The sequence below is a fragment of the Phyllobates terribilis genome, unplaced genomic scaffold (genome assembly GCF_046119375.1).
Source record: "Phyllobates terribilis strain yellow unplaced genomic scaffold, ASM4611937v1 Scaffold_142__1_contigs__length_4687701, whole genome shotgun sequence".
NCBI lineage: Eukaryota > Metazoa > Chordata > Amphibia > Anura > Dendrobatidae > Phyllobates > Phyllobates terribilis.
In genome coordinates this window covers 1,874,562-1,900,352 of record NW_027362902.1, presented here as the reverse complement: position 1 = coordinate 1,900,352, position 25,791 = coordinate 1,874,562, and the positions used below count along the sequence as shown (strand labels likewise).

The window sequence follows — 25,791 nt, the reverse complement described above, 5'->3', positions numbered from 1 at the left end:
CTGTTGATAACAAGGGCATTTGCTAAATAGATGGTGTGTGTGCAACAATATACTGAAAGGTCAATTATATTGTGCAGCTTATCTCACCACCTGTAGTTATTTAGGTGAAAGCTCCAAAATGCTTGCCTAATATGTCTGTTTATCCAAAAGGAAGTAAAAAGGGAGAGCTAGAAAGATAGCATTGCATCACATTACATGGCAATGCAATGCACAGTTGCTGAAGTTGAACCAAAATGAGCTTGTAATCTGGCTTCTGCAACTTTGAACATGAAAAATCCAATGAGGAGAAGAAAAGCAAAGCCAAAGAGTCCATCCCAAAATCCGACAAACAAGCAAAATGAACAAAAAACATTGAATTCAATTCTTTCTGATTTTAGAAACTGCATTAAAGAAGGGGTGCACCGGTCCTGGAGATACTGCAATACCAGGTCAATGCGTGGAGTGGACAGAGCAAGCTCTTTTTCCATCTCCCTGTTCTAAAAATCCATTTAATATATGGTCCCCAGATAGGGGACGTATCAGATATTAAACTGATAAGAACAGATTTTTTTTTTTTTTTTATCGAAAGCCCGAATTCGTGTACAAAACCCGAGTGCGCTTAAAAAAGTGACAAGTGCCACAAAAAAAGTGCACTAGGATGCTGGTCTTCTTGAAACCCTCTCCAAAAGGAGAAGGGTCCCCCAAACCATTCCCCGTCCCTCCGAGCCAGAAGGCCACAGCGAGGAACAGGGACAAATAGCCACCTCCAGCCGGAGCCAGAGGCGACCCAATCTTACCCCCAGCACCTGCCCGAGTTCTCACCCGAGCAAGGCACTGGGAGCCAAAGACTGTGCTCCCCTCCCGGAAGAGGGGAGCCAACAACGCTCTCCTCCCGAAAGAGGAGAGCCAAGGGGGTTCAGGGGAAAGCGGAACCTGATGGCCACACACTCCCCCCCTAGACCTGCCAAGAGAGGAACCCGTAAGGGAACCGCATCCCGACAAAATCCTAGTAGGACGTAACACACGTGAATAAGTGGACACACAGTGACAAAGAAATTTAAATAAATAGTGAAGGTTTCACAGTATAATACTGCCCGGACCTTCGACCGGGAATTGAAAAATTCCCCATCCTAAGGCCAGAAGGCCCGGAATAAGGGTGTGTGTGAAGAAAGAAATATTGAAGTGCTAGTGCAAATGTGCCATAAACTCAAGTGGGGTTCCCAATCCCAGTGAGTTAAGGCACCCCAGGGTCACCACTCCTGGGGCACTTCACACTTCGGGCTTTCGATCTTCCCCGGCCCAATGGCGTCGATCCTGGGGGGCCATGCTTTCCACCAGATGACTATATTAGCCACCTGGCGTACTAACAAGCGCCTAAACCCCAGTGTGCATAATGTATCAATCTACTAGGGCGGCCAACATCCAAAACCGCCTTTTCGAAAGATACTACACTTGATCTTAGCCAAAAGGCCGAGAAGCGATAACCAGAATTGGTTTCAAACTACGGAGCCACCCAAGGATCCTGAAAAGTCCATTTGTGGAGATGAGCTCCTGGACTCCCGTTAAGAAGACATGTTGTCAACCTCTAGATCCCTTACATGCCTGCACTTTTCGGCTTGCTGCTGCTGCAATCCACGCGTTTTAGATCTGCATAACTCCACCTCTTTAAACACAGCACCTTCACCCCCTGCTGTTCCCACCCGCCTCAACACCGTTGGAAGGGAGGAGAACCAATTAAGGCGGGGGGTGGGGTGGAACGAGCAGCTGTCTACCCTTAGCAGGAGGGCTCCTGATTACATACCTCTCCTGCTGCTGCTGCTGCTGGCTGTCCAGCAGCAGACTGAAGGTGGCTGCTGCTGTGCACAGGTATATAAAGGCTCAGAGCCTATTATGACACGCGCAGCCAGCGTTCCATTGCCACATTCCATCTACTGCAGGCAGGATACCTGGCAGGCTGAATGTCGCTGAGAAGCTCACAGAGACCGCCATAAGCAACAGTTTAACAGAATGCCACAGACTAATCAACCAAACTTTTTGGGTTGGGTTCTCTTTTATAGTCTGCAGGCATTAAATGAAAGAAGTCAGTGTTCCAGCAGAAGGAGACAACGTTTCAGAAAAGGCATTGTAGCAAACCAAAAAAGAAATTTTAAGCGCAGCAGAGTAACCAGCGCACATACCTGTTAGCTCAGGTGAGTTTAAAAGGCTGCTGTTGATAACAAGGGCATTTGCTAAATAGATGGTGTGTGTGCAACAATATACTGAAAGGTCAATTATATTGTGCAGCTTATCTCACCACCTGTAGTTATTTAGGTGAAAGCTCCAAAATGCTTGCCTAATATGTCTGTTTATCCAAAAGGAAGTAAAAAGGGAGAGCTAGAAAGATAGCATTGCATCACATTACATGGCAATGCAATGCACAGTTGCTGAAGTTGAACCAAAATGAGCTTGTAATCTGGCTTCTGCAACTTTGAACATGAAAAATCCAATGAGGAGAAGAAAAGCAAAGCCAAAGAGTCCATCCCAAAATCCGACAAACAAGCAAAATGAACAAAAAACATTGAATTCAATTCTTTCTGATTTTAGAAACTGCATTAAAGAAGGGGTGCACCGGTCCTGGAGATACTGCAATACCAGGTCAATGCGTGGAGTGGACAGAGCAAGCTCTTTTTCCATCTCCCTGTTCTAAAAATCCATTTAATATATGGTCCCCAGATAGAGGACGTATCAGATATTAAACTGATAAGAACAGATACTACACTTGATCTTAGCCAAAAGGCCGAGAAGCGATAACCAGAATTGGTTTCAAACTACGGAGCCACCCAAGGATCCTGAAAAGTCCATTTGTGGAGATGAGCTCCTGGACTCCCGTTAAGAAGACATGTTGTCAACCTCTAGATCCCTTACATGCCTGCACTTTTCGGCTTGCTGCTGCTGCAATCCACGCGTTTTAGATCTGCATAACTCCACCTCTTTAAACACAGCACCTTCACCCCCTGCTGTTCCCACCCACCTCAACACCGTTGGAAGGGAGGAGAACCAATTAAGGCGGGGGGTGGGGTGGAACGAGCAGCTGTCTACCCTTAGCAGGAGGGCTCCTGATTACATACCTCTCCTGCTGCTGCTGCTGCTGGCTGTCCAGCAGCAGACTGAAGGTGGCTGCTGCTGTGCACAGGTATATAAAGGCTCAGAGCCTATTATGACACGCGCAGCCAGCGTTCCATTGCCACATTCCATCTACTGCAGGCAGGATACCTGGCTGGCTGAATGTCACTGAGAAGCTCACAGAGACCGCCATAAGCAACAGTTTAACAGAATGCCACAGACTAATCAACCAAACTTTTTGGGTTGGGTTCTCTTTTATAGTCTGCAGGCATTAAATGAAAGAAGTCAGTGTTCCAGCAGAAGGAGACAACGTTTCAGAAAAGGCATTATAGCAAACCAAAAAAGAAATTTTAAGCGCAGCAGAGTAACCAGCGCACATACCTGTTAGCTCAGGTGAGTTTAAAAGGCTGCTGTTGATAACAAGGGCATTTGCTAAATAGATGGTGTGTGTGCAACAATATACTGAAGGGTCAATTATATTGTGCAGCTTATCTCACCACCTGTAGTTATTTAGGTGAAAGCTCCAAAATGCTTGCCTAATATGTCTGTTTATCCAAAAGGAAGTAAAAAGGGAGAGCTAGAAAGATAGCATTGCATCACATTACATGGCAATGCAATGCACAGTTGCTGAAGTTGAACCAAAATGAGCTTGTAATCTGGCTTCTGCAACTTTGAACATGAAAAATCCAATGAGGAGAAGAAAAGCAAAGCCAAAGAGTCCATCCCAAAATCCGACAAACAAGCAAAATGAACAAAAAACATTGAATTCAATTCTTTCTGATTTTAGAAACTGCATTAAAGAAGGGGTGCACCGGTCCTGGAGATACTGCAATACCAGGTCAATGCGTGGAGTGGACAGAGCAAGCTCTTTTTCCATCTCCCTGTTCTAAAAATCCATTTAATATATGGTCCCCAGATAGGGGACGTATCAGATATTAAACTGATAAGAACAGATACTACACTTGATCTTAGCCAAAAGGCCGAGAAGCGATAACCAGAATTGGTTTCAAACTACGGAGCCACCCAAGGATCCTGAAAAGTCCATTTGTGGAGAAGAGCTCCTGGACTCCCGTTAAGAAGACATGTTGTCAACCTCTAGATCCCTTACATGCCTGCACTTTTCGGCTTGCTGCTGCTGCAATCCACGCGTTTTAGATCTGCATAACTCCACCTCTTTAAACACTGCACCTTCACCCCCTGCTGTTCCCACCCGCCTCAACACCGTTGGAAGGGAGGAGAACCAATTAAGGCGGGGGGTGGGGTGGAACGAGCAGCTGTCTACCCTTAGCAGGAGGGCTCCTGATTACATACCTCTCCTGCTGCTGCTGCTGCTGGCTGTCCAGCAGCAGACTGAAGGTGGCTGCTGCTGTGCACAGGTATATAAAGGCTCAGAGCCTATTATGACACGCGCAGCCAGCGTTCCATTGCCACATTTCATCTACTGCAGGCAGGATACCTGGCTGGCTGAATGTCGCTGAGAAGCTCACAGAGACCGCCATAAGCAACAGTTTAACAGAATGCCACAGACTAATCAACCAAACTTTTTGGGTTGGGTTCTCTTTTATAGTCTGCAGGCATTAAATGAAAGAAGTCAGTGTTCCAGCAGAAGGAGACAACGTTTCAGAAAAGGCATTGTAGCAAACCAAAAAAGAAATTTTAAGCGCAGCAGAGTAACCAGCGCACATACCTGTTAGCTCAGGTGAGTTTAAAAGGCTGCTGTTGATAACAAGGGCATTTGCTAAATAGATGGTGTGTGTGCAACAATATACTGAAAGGTAAATTATATTGTGCAGCTTATATCACCACCTGTAGTTATTTAGGTGAAAGCTCCAAAATGCTTGCCTAATATGTCTGTTTATCCAAAAGGAAGTAAAAAGGGAGAGCTAGAAAGATAGCATTGCATCACATTACATGGCAATGCAATGCACAGTTGCTGAAGTTGAACCAAAATGAGCTTGTAATCTGGCTTCTGCAACTTTGAACATGAAAAATCCAATGAGGAGAAGAAAAGCAAAGCCAAAGAGTCCATCCCAAAATCCGACAAACAAGCAAAATGAACAAAAAACATTGAATTCAATTCTTTCTGATTTTAGAAACTGCATTAAAGAAGGGGTGCACCGGTCCTGGAGATACTGCAATACCAGGTCAATGCGTGGAGTGGACAGAGCAAGCTCTTTTTCCATCTCCCTGTTCTAAAAATCCATTTAATATATGGTCCCCAGATAGGGGACGTATCAGATATTAAACTGATAAGAACAGATACTACACTTGATCTTAGCCAAAAGGCCGAGAAGCGATAACCAGAATTGGTTTCAAACTACGGAGCCACCCAAGGATCCTGAAAAGTCCATTTGTGGAGATGAGCTCCTGGACTCCCGTTAAGAAGACATGTTGTCAACCTCTAGATCCCTTACATGCCTGCACTTTTCGGCTTGCTGCTGCTGCAATCCACGCGTTTTAGATCTGCATAACTCCACCTCTTTAAACACAGCACCTTCACCCCCTGCTGTTCCCACCCGCCTCAACACCGTTGGAAGGGAGGAGAACCAATTAAGGCGGGGGGTGGGGTGGAACGAGCAGCTGTCTACCCTTAGCAGGAGGGCACCTGATTACATACCTCTCCTGCTGCTGCTGCTGCTGGCTGTCCAGCAGCAGACTGAAGGTGGCTGCTGCTGTGCACAGGTATATAAAGGCTCAGAGCCTATTATGACACGCGCAGCCAGCGTTCCATTGCCACATTCCATCTACTGCAGGCAGGATACCTGGCTGGCTGAATGTCGCTGAGAAGCTCACAGAGACCGCCATAAGCAACAGTTTAACAGAATGCCACAGACTAATCAACCAAACTTTTTGGGTTGGGTTCTCTTTTATAGTCTGCAGGCATTAAATGAAAGAAGTCAGTGTTCCAGCAGAAGGAGACAACGTTTCAGAAAAGGCATTGTAGCAAACCAAAAAAGAAATTTTAAGCGCAGCAGAGTAACCAGCGCACATACCTGTTAGCTCAGGTGAGTTTAAAAGGCTGCTGTTGATAACAAGGGCATTTGCTAAATAGATGGTGTGTGTGCAACAATATACTGAAAGGTCAATTATATTGTGCAGCTTATCTCACCACCTGTAGTTATTTAGGTGAAAGCTCCAAAATGCTTGCCTAATATGTCTGTTTATCCAAAAGGAAGTAAAAGGGAGAGCTAGAAAGATAGCATTGCATCACATTACATGGCAATGCAATGCACAGTTGCTGAAGTTGAACCAAAATGAGCTTGTAATCTGGCTTCTGCAACTTTGAACATGAAAAATCCAATGAGGAGAAGAAAAGCAAAGCCAAAGAGTCCATCCCAAAATCCGACAAACAAGCAAAATGAACAAAAAACATTGAATTCAATTCTTTCTGATTTTAGAAACTGCATTAAAGAAGGGGTGCACCGGTCCTGGAGATACTGCAATACCAGGTCAATGCGTGGAGTGGACAGAGCAAGCTCTTTTTCCATCTCCCTGTTCTAAAAATCCATTTAATATATGGTCCCCAGATAGGGGACGTATCAGATATTAAACTGATAAGAACAGATACTACACTTGATCTTAGCCAAAAGGCCGAGAAGCGATAACCAGAATTGGTTTCAAACTACGGAGCCACCCAAGGATCCTGAAAAGTCCATTTGTGGAGATGAGCTCCTGGACTCCCGTTAAGAAGACATGTTGTCAACCTCTAGATCCCTTACATGCCTGCACTTTTCGGCTTGCTGCTGCTGCAATCCACGCGTTTTAGATCTGCATAACTCCACCTCTTTAAACACAGCACCTTCACCCCCTGCTGTTCCCACCCGCCTCAACACCGTTGGAAGGGAGGAGAACCAATTAAGGCGGGGGGTGGGGTGGAACGAGCAGCTGTCTACCCTTAGCAGGAGGGCTCCTGATTACATACCTCTCCTGCTGCTGCTGCTGCTGGCTGTCCAGCAGCAAACTGAAGGTGGCTGCTGCTGTGCACAGGTATATAAAGGCTCAGAGCCTATTATGACACGCGCAGCCAGCGTTCCATTGCCACATTCCATCTACTGCAGGCAGGATACCTGGCTGGCTGAATGTCGCTGAGAAGCTCACAGAGACCGCCATAAGCAACAGTTTAACAGAATGCCACAGACTAATCAACCAAACTTTTTGGGTTGGGTTCTCTTTTATAGTCTGCAGGCATTAAATGAAAGAAGTCAGTGTTCCAGCAGAAGGAGACAACGTTTCAGAAAAGGCATTGTAGCAAACCAAAAAAGAAATTTTAAGCGCAGCAGAGTAACCAGCGCACATACCTGTTAGCTCAGGTGAGTTTAAAAGGCTGCTGTTGATAACAAGGGCATTTGCTAAATAGATGGTGTGTGTGCAACAATATACTGAAAGGTCAATTATATTGTGCAGCTTATCTCACCACCTGTAGTTATTTAGGTGAAAGCTCCAAAATGCTTGCCTAATATGTCTGTTTATCCAAAAGGAAGTAAAAAGGGAGAGCTAGAAAGATAGCATTGCATCACATTACATGGCAATGCAATGCACAGTTGCTGAAGTTGAACCAAAATGAGCTTGTAATCTGGCTTCTGCAACTTTGAACATGAAAAATCCAATGAGGAGAAGAAAAGCAAAGCCAAAGAGTCCATCCCCAAATCCGACAAACAAGCAAAATGAACAAAAAACATTGAATTCAATTCTTTCTGATTTTAGAAACTGCATTAAAGAAGGGGTGCACCGGTCCTGGAGATACTGCAATACCAGGTCAATGCGTGGAGTGGACAGAGCAAGCTCTTTTTCCATCTCCCTGTTCTAAAAATCCATTTAATATATGGTCCCCAGATAGGGGACGTATCAGATATTAAACTGATAAGAACAGATACTACACTTGATCTTAGCCAAAAGGCCGAGAAGCGATAACCAGAATTGGTTTAAAACTACGGAGCCACTCAAGGATCCTGAAAAGTCCATTTGTGGAGATGAGCTCCTGGACTCCCGTTAAGAAGACATGTTGTCAACCTCTAGATCCCTTACATGCCTGCACTTTTCGGCTTGCTGCTGCTGCAATCCACGCGTTTTAGATCTGCATAACTCCACCTCTTTAAACACAGCACCTTCACCCCCTGCTGTTCCCACCCACCTCAACACCGTTGGAAGGGAGGAGAACCAATTAAGGCGGGGGGTGGGGTGGAACGAGCAGCTGTCTACCCTTAGCAGGAGGGCTCCTGATTACATACCTCTCCTGCTGCTGCTGCTGCTGGCTGTCCAGCAGCAGACTGAAGGTGGCTGCTGCTGTGCACAGGTATATAAAGGCTCAGAGCCTATTATGACACGCGCAGCCAGCGTTCCATTGCCACATTCCATCTACTGCAGGCAGGATACCTGGCTGGCTGAATGTCGCTGAGAAGCTCACAGAGACCGCCATAAGCAACAGTTTAACAGAATGCCACAGACTAATCAACCAAACTTTTTGGGTTGGGTTCTCTTTTATAGTCTGCAGGCATTAAATGAAAGAAGTCAGTGTTCCAGCAGAAGGAGACAACGTTTCAGAAAAGGCATTATAGCAAACCAAAAAAGAAATTTTAAGCGCAGCAGAGTAACCAGCGCACATACCTGTTAGCTCAGGTGAGTTTAAAAGGCTGCTGTTGATAACAAGGGCATTTGCTAAATTGATGGTGTGTGTGCAACAATATACTGAAAGGTCAATTATATTGTGCAGCTTATCTCACCACCTGTAGTTATTTAGGTGAAAGCTCCAAAATGCTTGCCTAATATGTCTGTTTATCCAAAAGGAAGTAAAAAGGGAGAGCTAGAAAGATAGCATTGCATCACATTACATGGCAATGCAATGCACAGTTGCTGAAGTTGAACCAAAATGAGCTTGTAATCTGGCTTCTGCAACTTTGAACATGAAAAATCCAATGAGGAGAAGAAAAGCAAAGCCAAAGAGTCCATCCCAAAATCCGACAAACAAGCAAAATGAACAAAAAACATTGAATTCAATTCTTTCTGATTTTAGAAACTGCATTAAAGAAGGGGTGCACCGGTCCTGGAGATACTGCAATACCAGGTCAATGCGTGGAGTGGACAGAGCAAGCTCTTTTTCCATCTCCCTGTTCTAAAAATCCATTTAATATATGGTCCCCAGATAGGGGACGTATCAGATATTAAACTAATAAGAACAGATACTACACTTGATCTTAGCCAAAAGGCCGAGAAGCGATAACCAGAATTGGTTTCAAACTACGGAGCCACCCAAGGATCCTGAAAAGTCCATTTGTGGAGATGAGCTCCTGGACTCCCGTTAAGAAGACATGTTGTCAACCTCTAGATCCCTTACATGCCTGCACTTTTCGGCTTGCTGCTGCTGCAATCCACGCGTTTTAGATCTGCATAACTCCACCTCTTTAAACACAGCACCTTCACCCCCTGCTGTTCCCACCCACCTCAACACCGTTGGAAGGGAGGAGAACGAATTAAGGCGGGGGGTGGGGTGGAACGAGCAGCTGTCTACCCTTAGCAGGAGGGCTCCTGATTACATACCTCTCCTGCTGCTGCTGCTGCTGGCTGTCCAGCAGCAGACTGAAGGTGGCTGCTGCTGTGCACAGGTATATAAAGGCTCAGAGCCTATTATGACACGCGCAGCCAGCGTTCCATTGCCACATTCCATCTACTGCAGGCAGGATACCTGGATGGCTGAATGTCGCTGAGAAGCTCACAGAGACCGCCATAAGCAACAGCTTAACAGAATGCCACAGACTAATCAACCAAACTTTTTGGGTTGGGTTCTCTTTTATAGTCTGCAGGCATTAAATGAAAGAAGTCAGTGTTCCAGCAGAAGGAGACAACGTTTCAGAAAAGGCATTGTAGCAAACCAAAAAAGAAATTTTAAGCGCAGCAGAGTAACCAGCGCACATACCTGTTAGCTCAGGTGAGTTTAAAAGGCTGCTGTTGATAACAAGGGCATTTGCTAAATAGATGGTGTGTGTGCAACAATATACTGAAAGGTCAATTATATTGTGCAGCTTATCTCACCACCTGTAGTTATTTAGGTGAAAGCTCCAAAATGCTTGCCTAATATGTCTGTTTATCCAAAAGGAAGTAAAAAGGGAGAGCTAGAAAGATAGCATTGCATCACATTACATGGCAATGCAATGCACAGTTGCTGAAGTTGAACCAAAATGAGCTTGTAATCTGGCTTCTGCAACTTTGAACATGAAAAATCCAATGAGGAGAAGAAAAGCAAAGCCAAAGAGTCCATCCCAAAATCCGACAAACAAGCAAAATGAACAAAAAACATTGAATTCAATTCTTTCTGATTTTAGAAACTGCATTAAAGAAGGGGTGCACCGGTCCTGGAGATACTGCAATACCAGGTCAATGCGTGGAGTGGACAGAGCAAGCTCTTTTTCCATCTCCCTGTTCTAAAAATCCATTTAATATATGGTCCCCAGATAGGGGACGTATCAGATATTAAACTGATAAGAACAGATACTACACTTGATCTTAGCCAAAAGGCCGAGAAGCGATAACCAGAATTGGTTTCAAACTACGGAGCCACCCAAGGATCCTGAAAAGTCCATTTGTGGAGATGAGCTCCTGGACTCCCGTTAAGAAGACATGTTGTCAACCTCTAGATCCCTTACATGCCTGCACTTTTCGGCTTGCTGCTGCTGCAATCCACGCGTTTTAGATCTGCATAACTCCACCTCTTTAAACACAGCACCTTCACCCCCTGCTGTTCCCACCCGCCTCAACACCGTTGGAAGGGAGGAGAACCAATTAAGGCGGGGGGTGGGGTGGAACGAGCAGCTGTCTACCCTTAGCAGGAGGGCTCCTGATTACATACCTCTCCTGCTGCTGCTGCTGCTGGCTGTCCAGCAGCAGACTGAAGGTGGCTGCTGCTGTGCACAGGTATATAAAGGCTCAGAGCCTATTATGACACGCGCAGCCAGCGTTCCATTGCCACATTCCATCTACTGCAGGCAGGATACCTGGCTGGCTGAATGTCGCTGAGAAGCTGACAGAGACCGCCATAAGCAACAGTTTAACAGAATGCCACAGACTAATCAACCAAACTTTTTGGGTTGGGTTCTCTTTTATAGTCTGCAGGCATTAAATGAAAGAAGTCAGTGTTCCAGCAGAAGGAGACAACGTTTCAGAAAAGGCATTGTAGCAAACCAAAAAAGAAATTTTAAGCGCAGCAGAGTAACCAGCGCACATACCTGTTAGCTCAGGTGAGTTTAAAAGGCTGCTGTTGATAACAAGGGCATTTGCTAAATAGATGGTGTGTGTGCAACAATATACTGAAAGGTCAATTATATTGTGCAGCTTATCTCACCACCTGTAGTTATTTAGGTGAAAGCTCCAAAATGCTTGCCTAATATGTCTGTTTATCCAAAAGGAAGTAAAAAGGGAGAGCTAGAAAGATAGCATTGCATCACATTACATGGCAATGCAATGCACAGTTGCTGAAGTTGAACCAAAATGAGCTTGTAATCTGGCTTCTGCAACTTTGAACATGAAAAATCCAATGAGGAGAAGAAAAGCAAAGCCAAAGAGTCCATCCCAAAATCCGACAAACAAGCAAAATGAACAAAAAACATTGAATTCAATTCTTTCTGATTTTAGAAACTGCATTAAAGAAGGGGTGCACCGGTCCTGGAGATACTGCAATACCAGGTCAATGCGTGGAGTGGACAGAGCAAGCTCTTTTTCCATCTCCCTGTTCTAAAAATCCATTTAATATATGGTCCCCAGATAGGGGACGTATCAGATATTAAACTGATAAGAACAGATACTACACTTGATCTTAGCCAAAAGGCCGAGAAGCGATAACCAGAATTGGTTTCAAACTACGGAGCCACCCAAGGATCCTGAAAAGTCCATTTGTGGAGATGAGCTCCTGGACTCCCGTTAAGAAGACATGTTGTCAACCTCTAGATCCCTTACATGCCTGCACTTTTCGGCTTGCTGCTGCTGCAATCCACGCGTTTTAGATCTGCATAACTCCACCTCTTTAAACACAGCACCTTCACCCCCTGCTGTTCCCACCCGTCTCAACACCGTTGGAAGGGAGGAGAACCAATTAAGGCGGGGGGTGGGGTGGAACGAGCAGCTGTCTACCCTTAGCAGGAGGGCTCCTGATTACATACCTCTCCTGCTGCTGCTGCTGCTGGCTGTCCAGCAGCAGACTGAAGGTGGCTGCTGCTGTGCACAGGTATATAAAGGCTCAGAGCCTATTATGACACGCGCAGCCAGCGTTCCATTGCCACATTCCATCTACTGCAGGCAGGATACCTGGCTGGCAGAATGTCGCTGAGAAGCTCACAGAGACCGCCATAAGCAACAGTTTAACAGAATGCCACAGACTAATCAACCAAACTTTTTGGGTTGGGTTCTCTTTTATAGTCTGCAGGCATTAAATGAAAGAAGTCAGTGTTCCAGCAGAAGGAGACAACGTTTCAGAAAAGGCATTGTAGCAAACCAAAAAAGAAATTTTAAGCGCAGCAGAGTAACCAGCGCACATACCTGTTAGCTCAGGTGAGTTTAAAAGGCTGCTGTTGATAACAAGGGCATTTGCTAAATAGATGGTGTGTGTGCAACAATATACTGAAAGGTCAATTATATTGTGCAGCTTATCTCACCACCTGTAGTTATTTAGGTGAAAGCTCCAAAATGCTTGCCTAATATGTCTGTTTATCCAAAAGGAAGTAAAAAGGGAGAGCTAGAAAGATAGCATTGCATCACATTACATGGCAATGCAATGCACAGTTGCTGAAGTTGAACCAAAATGAGCTTGTAATCTGGCTTCTGCAACTTTGAACATGAAAAATCCAATGAGGAGAAGAAAAGCAAAGCCAAAGAGTCCATCCCAAAATCCGACAAACAAGCAAAATGAACAAAAAACATTGAATTCAATTCTTTCTGATTTTAGAAACTGCATTAAAGAAGGGGTGCACCGGTCCTGGAGATACTGCAATACCAGGTCAATGCGTGGAGTGGACAGAGCAAGCTCTTTTTCCATCTCCCTGTTCTAAAAATCCATTTAATATATGGTCCCCAGATAGGGGACGTATCAGATATTAAACTGATAAGAACAGATACTACACTTGATCTTAGCCAAAAGGCCGAGAAGCGATAACCAGAATTGGTTTCAAACTACGGAGCCACCCAAGGATCCTGAAAAGTCCATTTGTGGAGATGAGCTCCTGGACTCCCGTTAAGAAGACATGTTGTCAACCTCTAGATCCCTTACATGCCTGCACTTTTCGGCTTGCTGCTGCTGCAATCCACGCGTTTTAGATCTGCATAACTCCACCTCTTTAAACACAGCACCTTCACCCCCTGCTGTTCCCACCCGCCTCAACACCGTTGGAAGGGAGGAGAACCAATTAAGGCGGGGGGTGGGGTGGAACGAGCAGCTGTCTACCCTTAGCAGGAGGGCTCCTGATTACATACCTCTCCTGCTGCTGCTGCTGCTGGCTGTCCAGCAGCAGACTGAAGGTGGCTGCTGCTGTGCACAGGTATATAAAGGCTCAGAGCCTATTATGACACGCGCAGCCAGCGTTCCATTGCCACATTCCATCTACTGCAGGCAGGATACCTGGCTGGCTGAATGTCGCTGAGAAGCTGACAGAGACCGCCATAAGCAACAGTTTAACAGAATGCCACAGACTAATCAACCAAACTTTTTGGGTTGGGTTCTCTTTTATAGTCTGCAGGCATTAAATGAAAGAAGTCAGTGTTCCAGCAGAAGGAGACAACGTTTCAGAAAAGGCATTGTAGCAAACCAAAAAAGAAATTTTAAGCGCAGCAGAGTAACCAGCGCACATACCTGTTAGCTCAGGTGAGTTTAAAAGGCTGCTGTTGATAACAAGGGCATTTGCTAAATAGATGGTGTGTGTGCAACAATATACTGAAAGGTCAATTATATTGTGCAGCTTATCTCACCACCTGTAGTTATTTAGGTGAAAGCTCCAAAATGCTTGCCTAATATGTCTGTTTATCCAAAAGGAAGTAAAAAGGGAGAGCTAGAAAGATAGCATTGCATCACATTACATGGCAATGCAATGCACAGTTGCTGAAGTTGAACCAAAATGAGCTTGTAATCTGGCTTCTGCAACTTTGAACATGAAAAATCCAATGAGGAGAAGAAAAGCAAAGCCAAAGAGTCCATCCCAAAATCCAACAAACAAGCAAAATGAACAAAAAACATTGAATTCAATTCTTTCTGATTTTAGAAACTGCATTAAAGAAGGGGTGCACCGGTCCTGGAGATACTGCAATACCAGGTCAATGCGTGGAGTGGACAGAGCAAGCTCTTTTTCCATCTCCCTGTTCTAAAAATCCATTTAATATATGGTCCCCAGATAGGGGACGTATCAGATATTAAACTGATAAGAACAGATACTACACTTGATCTTAGCCAAAAGGCCGAGAAGCGATAACCAGAATTGGTTTCAAACTACGGAGCCACCCAAGGATCCTGAAAAGTCCATTTGTGGAGATGAGCTCCTGGACTCCCGTTAAGAAGACATGTTGTCAACCTCTAGATCCCTTACATGCCTGCACTTTTCGGCTTGCTGCTGCTGCAATCCACGCGTTTTAGATCTGCATAACTCCACCTCTTTAAACACAGCACCTTCACCCCCTGCTGTTCCCACCCGCCTCAACACCGTTGGAAGGGAGGAGAACCAATTAAGGCGGGGGGTGGGGTGGAGCGAGCAGCTGTCTACCCTTAGCAGGAGGGCTCCTGATTACATACCTCTCCTGCTGCTGCTGCTGGCTGTCCAGCAGCAGACTGAAGGTGGCTGCTGCTGTGCACAGGTATATAAAGGCTCAGAGCCTATTATGACACGCGCAGCCAGCGTTCCATTGCCACATTCCATCTACTGCAGGCAGGATACCTGGCTGGCTGAATGTCGCTGAGAAGCTCACAGAGACCGCCATAAGCAACAGTTTAACAGAATGCCACAGACTAATCAACCAAACTTTTTGGGTTGGGTTCTCTTTTATAGTCTGCAGGCATTAAATGAAAGAAGTCAGTGTTCCAGCAGAAGGAGACAACGTTTCAGAAAAGGCATTGTAGCAAACCAAAAAAGAAATTTTAAGCGCAGCAGAGTAACCAGCGCACATACCTGTTAGCTCAGGTGAGTTTAAAAGGCTGCTGTTGATAACAAGGGCATTTGCTAAATAGGTGGTGTGTGTGCAACAATATACTGAAAGGTCAATTATATTGTGCAGCTTATCTCACCACCTGTAGTTATTTAGGTGAAAGCTCCAAAATGCTTGCCTAATATGTCTGTTTATCCAAAAGGAAGTAAAAAGGGAGAGCTAGAAAGATAGCATTGCATCACATTACATGGCAATGCAATGCACAGTTGCTGAAGTTGAACCAAAATGAGCTTGTAATCTGGCTTCTGCAACTTTGAACATGAAAAATCCAATGAGGAGAAGAAAAGCAAAGCCAAAGAGTCCATCCCAAAATCCGACAAACAAGCAAAATGAACAAAAAACATTGAATTCAATTCTTTCTGATTTTAGAAACTGCATTAAAGAAGGGGTGCACCGGTCCTGGAGATACTGCAATACCAGGTCAATGCGTGGAGTGGACAGAGCAAGCTCTTTTTCCATCTCCCTGTTCTAAAAATCCATTTAATATATGGTCCCCAGATAGGGGACGTATCAGATATTAAACTGATAAGAACAGATACTACACTTGATCTTAGCCAAAAGGCCGAGAAGCGATAACCAGAATTGGTTTCAAACTACGGAGCCACCCAAGGATCCTGAAAAGTCCATTTGTGGAGATGAGCTCCTGGACTCCCGTTAAGAAGACATGTTGTCAACCTCTAGATCCCTTACATGCCTGCACTTTTCGGCTTGCTGCTGCTGCAATCCACGCGTTTTAGATCTGCATAACTCCACCTCTTTAAACACAGCACCATCACCCCCTGCTGTTCCCACCCGCCTCAACACCGTTGGAAGGGAGGAGAACCAATTAAGGCGGGGGGTGGGGTGGAACGAGCAGCTGTCTACCCTTAGCAGGAGGGCTCCTGATTACATACCTCTCCTGCTGCTGCTGCTGCTGGCTGTCCAGCAGCAGACTGAAGGTGGCTGCTGCTGTGCACAGGTATATAAAGGCTCAGAGCCTATTATGACACGCGCAGCCAGCGTTCCATTGCCACATTCCATCTACTGCAGGCAGGATACCTGGCTGGCTGAATGTCGCTGAGAAGCTCACAGAGACCGCCATAAGCAACAGTTTAACAGAATGCCACAGACTAATCAACCAAACTTTTTGGGTTGGGTTCTCTTTTATAGTCTGCAGGCATTAAATGAAAGAAGTCAGTGTTCCAGCAGAAGGAGACAACGTTTCAGAAAAGGCATTGTAGCAAACCAAAAAAGAAATTTTAAGCGCAGCAGAGTAACCAGCGCACATACCTGTTAGCTCAGGTGAGTTTAAAAGGCTGCTGTTGATAACAAGGGCATTTGCTAAATAGATGGTGTGTGTGCAACAATATACTGAAAGGTCAATTATATTGTGCAGCTTATCTCACCACCTGTAGTTATTTAGGTGAAAGCTCCAAAATGCTTGCCTAATATGTCTGTTTATCCAAAAGGAAGTAAAAAGGGAGAGCTAGAAAGATAGCATTGCATCACATTACATGGCAATGCAATGCACAGTTGCTGAAGTTGAACCAAAATGAGCTTGTAATCTGGCTTCTGCAACTTTGAACATGAAAAATCCAATGAGGAGAAGAAAAGCAAAGCCAAAGAGTCCATCCCAAAATCCGACAAACAAGCAAAATGAACAAAAAACATTGAATTCAATTCTTTCTGATTTTAGAAACTGCATTAAAGAAGGGGTGCACCGGTCCTGGAGATACTGCAATACCAGGTCAATGCGTGGAGTGGACAGAGCAAGCTCTTTTTCCATCTCCCTGTTCTAAAAATCCATTTAATATATGGTCCCCAGATAGGGGACGTATCAGATATTAAACTGATAAGAACAGATACTACACTTGATCTTAGCCAAAAGGCCGAGAAGCGATAACCAGAATTGGTTTCAAACTACGGAGCCACCCAAGGATCCTGAAAAGTCCATTTGTGGAGATGAGCTCCTGGACTCCCGTTAAGAAGACATGTTGTCAACCTCTAGATCCCTTACATGCCTGCACTTTTCGGCTTGCTGCTGCTGCAATCCACGCGTTTTAGATCTGCATAACTCCACCTCTTTAAACACAGCACCTTCACCCCCTGCTGTTCCCACCCGCCTCAACACCGTTGGAAGGGAGGAGAACCAATTAAGGCGGGGGGTGGGGTGGAACGAGCAGCTGTCTACCCTTAGCAGGAGGGCTCCTGATTACATACCTCTCCTGCTGCTGCTGCTGCTGGCTGTCCAGCAGCAGACTGAAGGTGGCTGCTGCTGTGCACAGGTATATAAAGGCTCAGAGCCTATTATGACACGCGCAGCCAGCGTTCCATTGCCACATTCCATCTACTGCAGGCAGGATACCTGGCTGGCTGAATGTCGCTGAGAAGCTGACAGAGACCGCCATAAGCAACAGTTTAACAGAATGCCACAGACTAATCAACCAAACTTTTTGGGTTGGGTTCTCTTTTATAGTCTGCAGGCATTAAATGAAAGAAGTCAGTGTTCCAGCAGAAGGAGACAACGTTTCAGAAAAGGCATTGTAGCAAACCAAAAAAGAAATTTTAAGCGCAGCAGAGTAACCAGCGCACATACCTGTTAGCTCAGGTGAGTTTAAAAGGCTGCTGTTGATAACAAGGGCATTTGCTAAATAGATGGTGTGTGTGCAACAATATACTGAAAGGTCAATTATATTGTGCAGCTTATCTCACCACCTGTAGTTATTTAGGTGAAAGCTCCAAAATGCTTGCCTAATATGTCTGTTTATCCAAAAGGAAGTAAAAAGGGAGAGCTAGAAAGATAGCATTGCATCACATTACATGGCAATGCAATGCACAGTTGCTGAAGTTGAACCAAAATGAGCTTGTAATCTGGCTTCTGCAACTTTGAACATGAAAAATCCAATGAGGAGAAGAAAAGCAAAGCCAAAGAGTCCATCCCAAAATCCGACAAACAAGCAAAATGAACAAAAAACATTGAATTCAATTCTTTCTGATTTTAGAAACTGCATTAAAGAAGGGGTGCACCGGTCCTGGAGATACTGCAATACCAGGTCAATGCGTGGAGTGGACAGAGCAAGCTCTTTTTCCATCTCCCTGTTCTAAAAATCCATTTAATATATGGTCCCCAGATAGGGGACGTATCAGATATTAAACTGATAAGAACAGATACTACACTTGATCTTAGCCAAAAGGCCGAGAAGCGATAACCAGAATTGGTTTCAAACTACGGAGCCACCCAAGGATCCTGAAAAGTCCATTTGTGGAGATGAGCTCCTGGACTCCCGTTAAGAAGACATGTTGTCAACCTCTAGATCCCTTACATGCCTGCACTTTTCGGCTTGCTGCTGCTGCAATCCACGCGTTTTAGATCTGCATAACTCCACCTCTTTAAACACAGCACCTTCACCCCCTGCTGTTCCCACCCGCCTCAACACCGTTGGAAGGGAGGAGAACCAATTAAGGCGGGGGGTGGGGTGGAACGAGCAGCTGTCTACCCTTAGCAGGAGGGCTCCTGATTACATACCTCTCCTGCTGCTGCTGCTGCTGGCTGTCCAGCAGCAGACTGAAGGTGGCTGCTGCTGTGCACAGGTATATAAAGGCTCAGAGCCTATTATGACACGCGCAGCCAGCGTTCCATTGCCACATTCCATCTACTGCAGGCAGGATACCTGGCTGGCTGAATGTCGCTGAGAAGCTCACAGAGACCGCCATAAGCAACAGTTTAACAGAATGCCACAGACTAATCAACCAAACTTTTTGGGTTGGGTTCTCTTTTATAGTCTGCAGGCGTTAAATGAAAGAAGTCAGTGTTCCAGCAGAAGGAGACAACGTTTCAGAAAAGGCATTGTAGCAAACCAAAAAAGAAATTTTAAGCGCAGCAGAGTAACCAGCGCACATACCTGTTAGCTCAGGTGAGTTTAAAAGGCTGCTGTTGATAACAAGGGCATTTGCTAAATAGATGGTGTGTGTGCAACAATATACTGAAAGGTCAATTATATTGTGCAGCTTATCTCACCACCTGTAGTTATTTAGGTGAAAGCTCCAAAATGCTTGCCTAATATGTCTGTTTATCCAAAAGGAAGTAAAAAGGGAGAGCTAGAAAGATAGCATTGCATCACATTACATGGCAATGCAATGCACAGTTGCTGAAGTTGAACCAAAATGAGCTTGTAATCTGGCTTCTGCAACTTTGAACATGAAAAATCCAATGAGGAGAAGAAAAGCAAAGCCAAAGAGTCCATCCCAAAATCCGACAAACAAGCAAAATGAACAAAAAACATTGAATTCAATTCTTTCTGATTTTAGAAACTGCATTAAAGAAGGGGTGCACCGGTCCTGGAGATACTGCAATACCAGGTCAATGCGTGGAGTGGACAGAGCAAGCTCTTTTTCCATCTCCCTGTTCTAAAAATCCATTTAATATATGGTCCCTAGATAGGGGACGTATCAGATATTAAACTGATAAGAACAGATACTACACTTGATCTTAGCCAAAAGGCCGAGAAGCGATAACCAGAATTGGTTTCAAACTACGGAGCCACCCAAGGATCCTGAAAAGTCCATTTGTGGAGATGAGCTCCTGGACTACCGTTAAGAAGACATGTTGTCAACCTCTAGATCCCTTACATGCCTGCACTTTTCGGCTTGCTGCTGCTGCAATCCACGCGTTTTAGATCTGCATAACTCCACCTCTTTAAACACAGCACCTTCACCCCCTGCTGTTCCCACCCGCCTCAACACCGTTGGAAGGGAGGAGAACCAATTAAGGCGGGGGGTGGGGTGGAACGAGCAGCTGTCTACCCTTAGCAGGAGGGCTCCTGATTACATACCTCTCCTGCTGCTGCTGCTGCTGGCTGTCCAGCAGCAGACTGAAGGTGGCTGCTGCTGTGCACAGGTATATAAAGGCTCAGAGCCTATTATGACACGCGCAGCCAGCGTTCCATTGCCACATTCCATCTACTGCAGGCAGGATACCTGGCTGGCTGAATGTCGCTGAGAAGCTCACAGAGACCGCCATAAGCAACAGTTTAACAGAATGCCACAGACTAATCAACCAAACTTTTTGGGTTGGGTTCTCTTTTATAGTCTGCAGGCATTAAATGAAAGAAGTCAGTGTTCCAGCAGAAGGAGACAACGTTTCAGAAAAGGCATTGTAGCAAACCAAAAAAGAAATTTTAAGCGCAGCAGAGTAACCAGCGCACATACCTGTTAGCTCAGGTGAGTTTAAAAGGCTGCTGTTGATAACAAGGGCATTTGCTAAATAGATGGTGTGTGTGCAACAATATACTGAAAGGTCAATTATATTGTGCAGCTTATCTCACCACCTGTAGTTATTTAGGTGAAAGCTCCAAAATGCTTGCCTAATATGTCTGTTTATCCAAAAGGAAGTAAAAAGGGAGAGCTAGAAAGATAGCATTGCATCACATTACATGGCAATGCAATGCACAGTTGCTGAAGTTGAACCAAAATGAGCTTGTAATCTGGCTTCTGCAACTTTGAACATGAAAAATCCAATGAGGAGAAGAAAAGCAAAGCCAAAGAGTCCATCCCAAAATCCGACAAACAAGCAAAATGAACAAAAAACATTGAATTCAATTCTTTCTGATTTTAGAAACTGCATTAAAGAAGGGGTGCACCGGTCCTGGAGATACTGCAATACCAGGTCAATGCGTGGAGTGGACAGAGCAAGCTCTTTTTCCATCTCCCTGTTCTAAAAATCCATTTAATATATGGTCCCCAGATAGGGGACGTATCAGATATTAAACTGATAAGAACAGATTTTTTTTTTTTTTTTTTTTTTTTTTTTCCATAACACTCAGATTACAAGTACCATCTCGATTCCATACTTCTGAAAACGGTGATGGACCAAATCCATCATCGTGTCATTTTAAAACAAAAAAACATTATTTAATGCATATACAAAAAAAACAAAACAACAACCAGTATTTCCTCTCAGACACATAATATATAGAGGAAGGAAACAAAACACATTACTGCATTCCTCCCTTCAACGCATAATATGTTAGATACTCCAACAGTCCTTTCTCTTGCGAGAAAGATTCAAAGTTTGTATTCACATAATCTATCCATGTCCTTCCCACCTTATAGGTTTCAAAAAACCTCTCTTTATTTGCCTTCACACTTGCGATTACCTTTGGAAAAAAAGCTTCAAAACACACACCACTTCCCTTCATTTCCGCAATTCCTTTTTTAACTTTGTCCATTTCTTTATCAGCTTCCTCCTCTTCTGTTTGCCTCTGAACCTCTACCGTCTTCTTTTTTTCTTTCTTTTCCGCCTTTGCACTTTCCATCTTCTCCTTATTACTCTTTCTCTTTGGGCATTCCTTAAACCTATGCCCAATTTCCATACACAGGTTACACTTATTCCTTTCTACTGGACATGATTTAGAAACATGTCCTTCCGCTTTACACTTCCAACACTTTTCTGCAGTACAGTCTTCACGTTTATGACCATATACCTCACAAATTGAACAAAAGGAATCCATCCCATTAAAGAATAAATTCCCACTTACTTTACCAAGCTTAAACCTTTGAGGCGGGTAGGAAAAACTCCTATCCTTGTTCATGTTAAATTCCACAAAAAATTTCCACTTTCCCGTCCATACTCCGAATTCATTCATTACTTTACCTTTTGATACTACAGACTTGGCAAAACCACTCAAAAACGTGACAATGTCCTCTTCTGGAACCAGTGGTGAAAACATCTTCACTGTCACCATCTTTTCACTACTAAATACGTGACGTTGAAACCGAATTCCAACAAACTTCTCATGTCTCAATTCATCAAAAGAATCCATATAGTTCTCCAAAATCTTCCTAGACTCAAAAAACACGTCATAGACACCCTTTTGGGGATAATCCATAACTGCCACGATGTCTTCTTTTTTCACCTTTGCGACACCCAAGATGATCTCCTTCATAATAAACCGAAAGTCCTTCACCTTCTGACAGTCTCTCCGGACAAAAATCCGGAAAGCGGTCTCCACACGTGCATGTTCTGGAACCTCCAACTTCGGCCACAACTCCGCCTCTGTTGCCATGATTCTCCAACAGAATGAGCGTAATCTCCACTCCAACACACAGAAGGAGCGAGTATGATCGCTTCCCGTTGTCTGGGGACTAAGCCGACACGCCTATAGCAGCAAGGGGGTGAAGTCCCCACAATTAAGTAAGGACGATCCCCCAAGGCCGACGAGCCAGGTACCCCAGACACCTCCAACCAAAACCAAGGCAGCAATCGCTAAATCACTGCACTTGATCTTAGCCAAAAGGCCGAGAAGCGATAACCAGAATTGGTTTCAAACTACGGAGCCACCCAAGGATCCTGAAAAGTCCATTTGTGGAGATGAGCTCCTGGACTCCCGTTAAGAAGACATGTTGTCAACCTCTAGATCCCTTACATGCCTGCACTTTTCGGCTTGCTGCTGCTGCAATCCACGCGTTTTAGATCTGCATAACTCCACCTCTTTAAACACAGCACCTTCACCCCCTGCTGTTCCCACCCGCCTCAACACCGTTGGAAGGGAGGAGAACCAATTAAGGCGGGGGGTGGGGTGGAACGAGCAGCTGTCTACCCTTAGCAGGAGGGCTCCTGATTACATACCTCTCCTGCTGCTGCTGCTGCTGGCTGTCCAGCAGCAGACTGAAGGTGGCTGCTGCTGTGCACAGGTATATAAAGGCTCAGAGCCTATTATGACACGCGCAGCCAGCGTTCCATTGCCACATTCCATCTACTGCAGGCAGGATACCTGGCTGGCTGAATGTCGCTGAGAAGCTCACAGAGACCGCCATAAGCAACAGTTTAACAGAATGCCACAGACTAATCAACCAAACTTTTTGGGTTGGGTTCTCTTTTATAGTCTGCAGGCATTAAATGAAAGAAGTCAGTGTTCCAGCAGAAGGAGACAACGTTTCAGAAAAGGCATTGTAGCAAACCAAAAAAGAAATTTTAAGCGCAGCAGAGTAACCAGCGCACATACCTGTTAGCTCAGGTGAGTTTAAAAGGCTGCTGTTGATAACAAGGGCATTTGCTAAATAGATGGTGTGTGTGCAACAATATACTGAAAGGTCAATTATATTGTGCAGCTTATCTCACCACCTGTAGTTATTTAGGTGAAAGCTCCAAAATGCTTGCCTAATATGTCTGTTTATCCAAAAGGAAGTAAAAAGGGAGAGCTAGAAAGATAGCATTGCATCACATTACATGGCAATGCAATGCACAGTTGCTGAAGTTGAACCAAAATGAGCTTGTAATCTGGCTTCTGCAACTTTGAACATGAAAAATCCAATGAGGAGAAGAAAAGCAAAGCCAAAGAGTCCATCCCAAAATCCGACAAACAAGCAAAATGAACAAAAAACATTGAATTCAATTCTTTCTGATTTTAGAAACTGCATTAAAGAAGGGGTGCACCGGTCCTGGAGATACTGCAATACCAGGTCAATGCGTGGAGTGGACAGAGCAAGCTCTTTTTCCATCTCCCTGTTCTAAAAATCCATTTAATATATGGTCCCCAGATAGGGGACGTATCAGATATTAAACTGATAAGAACAGATACTACACTTGATCTTAGCCAAAAGGCCGAGAAGCGATAACCAGAATTGGTTTCAAACTACGGAGCCACCCAAGGATCCTGAAAAGTCCATTTGTGGAGATGAGCTCCTGGACTCCCGTTAAGAAGACATGTTGTCAACCTCTAGATCCCTTACATGCCTGCACTTTTCGGCTTGCTGCTGCTGCAATCCACGCGTTTTAGATCTGCATAACTCCACCTCTTTAAACACAGCACCTTCACCCCCTGCTGTTCCCACCCGCCTCAACACCGTTGGAAGGGAGGAGAACCAATTAAGGCGGAGGGTGGGGTGGAACGAGCAGCTGTCTACCCTTAGCAGGAGGGCTCCTGATTACATACCTCTCCTGCTGCTGCTGCTGCTGGCTGTCCAGCAGCAGACTGAAGGTGGCTGCTGCTGTGCACAGGTATATAAAGGCTCAGAGCCTATTATGACACGCGCAGCCAGCGTTCCATTGCCACATTCCATCTACTGCAGGCAGGATACCTGGCTGGCTGAATGTCGCTGAGAAGCTCACAGAGACCGCCATAAGCAACAGTTTAACAGAATGCCACAGACTAATCAACCAAACTTTTTGGGTTGGGTTCTCTTTTATAGTCTGCAGGCATTAAATGAAAGAAGTCAGTGTTCCAGCAGAAGGAGACAACGTTTCAGAAAAGGCATTGTAGCAAACCAAAAAAGAAATTTTAAGCGCAGCAGAGTAACCAGCGCACATACCTGTTAGCTCAGGTGAGTTTAAAAGGCTGCTGTTGATAACAAGGGCATTTGCTAAATAGATGGTGTGTGTGCAACAATATACTGAAAGGTCAATTATATTGTGCAGCTTATCTCACCACCTGTAGTTATTTAGGTGAAAGCTCCAAAATGCTTGCCTAATATGTCTGTTTATCCAAAAGGAAGTAAAAAGGGAGAGCTAGAAAGATAGCATTGCATCACATTACATGGCAATGCAATGCACAGTTGCTGAAGTTGAACCAAAATGAGCTTGTAATCTGGCTTCTGCAACTTTGAACATGAAAAATCCAATGAGGAGAAGAAAAGCAAAGCCAAAGAGTCCATCCCAAAATCCGACAAACAAGCAAAATGAACAAAAAACATTGAATTCAATTCTTTCTGATTTTAGAAACTGCATTAAAGAAGGGGTGCACCGGTCCTGGAGATACTGCAATACCAGGTCAATGCGTGGAGTGGACAGAGCAAGCTCTTTTTCCATCTCCTTGTTCTAAAAATCCATTTAATATATGGTCCCCAGATAGGGGACGTATCAGATATTAAACTGATAAGAACAGATACTACACTTGATCTTAGCCAAAAGGCCGAGAAGCGATAACCAGAATTGGTTTCAAACTACGGAGCCACCCAAGGATCCTGAAAAGTCCATTTGTGGAGATGAGCTCCTGGACTCCCGTTAAGAAGACATGTTGTCAACCTCTAGATCCCTTACATGCCTGCACTTTTCGGCTTGCTGCTGCTGCAATCCACGCGTTTTAGATCTGCATAACTCCACCTCTTTAAACACAGCACCTTCACCCCCTGCTGTTCCCACCCACCTCAACACCGTTGGAAGGGAGGAGAACCAATTAAGGCGGGGGGTGGGGTGGAACGAGCAGCTGTCTACCCTTAGCAGGAGGGCTCCTGATTACATACCTCTCCTGCTGCTGCTGCTGCTGGCTGTCCAGCAGTAGACTGAAGGTGGCTGCTGCTGTGCACAGGTATATAAAGGCTCAGAGCCTATTATGACACGCGCAGCCAGCGTTCCATTGCCACATTCCATCTACTGCAGGCAGGATACCTGGCTGGCTGAATGTCGCTGAGAAGCTCACAGAGACCGCCATAAGCAACAGTTTAACAGAATGCCACAGACTAATCAGCCAAACTTTTTGGGTTGGGTTCTCTTTTATAGTCTGCAGGCATTAAATGAAAGAAATCAGTGTTCCAGCAGAAGGAGACAACGTTTCAGAAAAGGCATTG

The 25,791-nt window shown here is 44.9% G+C and overlaps 18 non-coding genes and 1 pseudogene across 18 annotated transcripts; all 19 read right to left on the bottom strand.

Annotated features, from left to right (window-relative positions):
- Nucleotides 1–391: 391 nt before the first annotated feature.
- On the bottom strand, nucleotides 392–574 carry LOC141206306 (U2 spliceosomal RNA). Its single transcript, XR_012276943.1, has one exon. It is a non-coding gene; the product is annotated as a U2 spliceosomal RNA (small nuclear RNA).
- A 795-nt stretch (nucleotides 575–1,369) lies between these two features.
- On the bottom strand, nucleotides 1,370–1,461 carry LOC141206428 (U2 spliceosomal RNA; annotated as a pseudogene).
- A 1,115-nt stretch (nucleotides 1,462–2,576) lies between these two features.
- LOC141206045 (U2 spliceosomal RNA) lies at nucleotides 2,577–2,767 on the bottom strand. Its single transcript, XR_012276711.1, has one exon. It is a non-coding gene; the product is annotated as a U2 spliceosomal RNA (small nuclear RNA).
- Nucleotides 2,768–3,882: 1,115 nt separating this feature from the next.
- On the bottom strand, nucleotides 3,883–4,073 carry LOC141206748 (U2 spliceosomal RNA). Its single transcript, XR_012277292.1, has one exon. It is a non-coding gene; the product is annotated as a U2 spliceosomal RNA (small nuclear RNA).
- Nucleotides 4,074–5,188: 1,115 nt separating this feature from the next.
- LOC141206746 (U2 spliceosomal RNA) lies at nucleotides 5,189–5,379 on the bottom strand. The gene has a single exon (XR_012277290.1). It is a non-coding gene; the product is annotated as a U2 spliceosomal RNA (small nuclear RNA).
- A 1,114-nt stretch (nucleotides 5,380–6,493) lies between these two features.
- On the bottom strand, nucleotides 6,494–6,684 carry LOC141206745 (U2 spliceosomal RNA). Its single transcript, XR_012277289.1, has one exon. It is a non-coding gene; the product is annotated as a U2 spliceosomal RNA (small nuclear RNA).
- Nucleotides 6,685–7,799: 1,115 nt separating this feature from the next.
- LOC141206744 (U2 spliceosomal RNA) lies at nucleotides 7,800–7,990 on the bottom strand. Its single transcript, XR_012277288.1, has one exon. It is a non-coding gene; the product is annotated as a U2 spliceosomal RNA (small nuclear RNA).
- Nucleotides 7,991–9,105: 1,115 nt separating this feature from the next.
- Nucleotides 9,106–9,296, bottom strand: LOC141206079 (U2 spliceosomal RNA). The gene has a single exon (XR_012276745.1). It is a non-coding gene; the product is annotated as a U2 spliceosomal RNA (small nuclear RNA).
- A 1,115-nt stretch (nucleotides 9,297–10,411) lies between these two features.
- Nucleotides 10,412–10,602, bottom strand: LOC141206743 (U2 spliceosomal RNA). The gene has a single exon (XR_012277287.1). It is a non-coding gene; the product is annotated as a U2 spliceosomal RNA (small nuclear RNA).
- Nucleotides 10,603–11,717: 1,115 nt separating this feature from the next.
- LOC141206742 (U2 spliceosomal RNA) lies at nucleotides 11,718–11,908 on the bottom strand. Its single transcript, XR_012277286.1, has one exon. It is a non-coding gene; the product is annotated as a U2 spliceosomal RNA (small nuclear RNA).
- A 1,115-nt stretch (nucleotides 11,909–13,023) lies between these two features.
- Nucleotides 13,024–13,214, bottom strand: LOC141206741 (U2 spliceosomal RNA). The gene has a single exon (XR_012277285.1). It is a non-coding gene; the product is annotated as a U2 spliceosomal RNA (small nuclear RNA).
- A 1,115-nt stretch (nucleotides 13,215–14,329) lies between these two features.
- LOC141206740 (U2 spliceosomal RNA) lies at nucleotides 14,330–14,520 on the bottom strand. Its single transcript, XR_012277284.1, has one exon. It is a non-coding gene; the product is annotated as a U2 spliceosomal RNA (small nuclear RNA).
- A 1,112-nt stretch (nucleotides 14,521–15,632) lies between these two features.
- LOC141206738 (U2 spliceosomal RNA) lies at nucleotides 15,633–15,823 on the bottom strand. The gene has a single exon (XR_012277283.1). It is a non-coding gene; the product is annotated as a U2 spliceosomal RNA (small nuclear RNA).
- Nucleotides 15,824–16,938: 1,115 nt separating this feature from the next.
- On the bottom strand, nucleotides 16,939–17,129 carry LOC141206737 (U2 spliceosomal RNA). The gene has a single exon (XR_012277282.1). It is a non-coding gene; the product is annotated as a U2 spliceosomal RNA (small nuclear RNA).
- A 1,115-nt stretch (nucleotides 17,130–18,244) lies between these two features.
- Nucleotides 18,245–18,435, bottom strand: LOC141206736 (U2 spliceosomal RNA). The gene has a single exon (XR_012277281.1). It is a non-coding gene; the product is annotated as a U2 spliceosomal RNA (small nuclear RNA).
- Nucleotides 18,436–19,550: 1,115 nt separating this feature from the next.
- On the bottom strand, nucleotides 19,551–19,741 carry LOC141206112 (U2 spliceosomal RNA). The gene has a single exon (XR_012276778.1). It is a non-coding gene; the product is annotated as a U2 spliceosomal RNA (small nuclear RNA).
- Nucleotides 19,742–20,856: 1,115 nt separating this feature from the next.
- On the bottom strand, nucleotides 20,857–21,052 carry LOC141206359 (U2 spliceosomal RNA). Its single transcript, XR_012276986.1, has one exon. It is a non-coding gene; the product is annotated as a U2 spliceosomal RNA (small nuclear RNA).
- A 2,599-nt stretch (nucleotides 21,053–23,651) lies between these two features.
- LOC141206734 (U2 spliceosomal RNA) lies at nucleotides 23,652–23,842 on the bottom strand. Its single transcript, XR_012277279.1, has one exon. It is a non-coding gene; the product is annotated as a U2 spliceosomal RNA (small nuclear RNA).
- Nucleotides 23,843–24,957: 1,115 nt separating this feature from the next.
- On the bottom strand, nucleotides 24,958–25,148 carry LOC141206571 (U2 spliceosomal RNA). The gene has a single exon (XR_012277123.1). It is a non-coding gene; the product is annotated as a U2 spliceosomal RNA (small nuclear RNA).
- Between the last annotated feature and the right edge of the window lie 643 nt (nucleotides 25,149–25,791).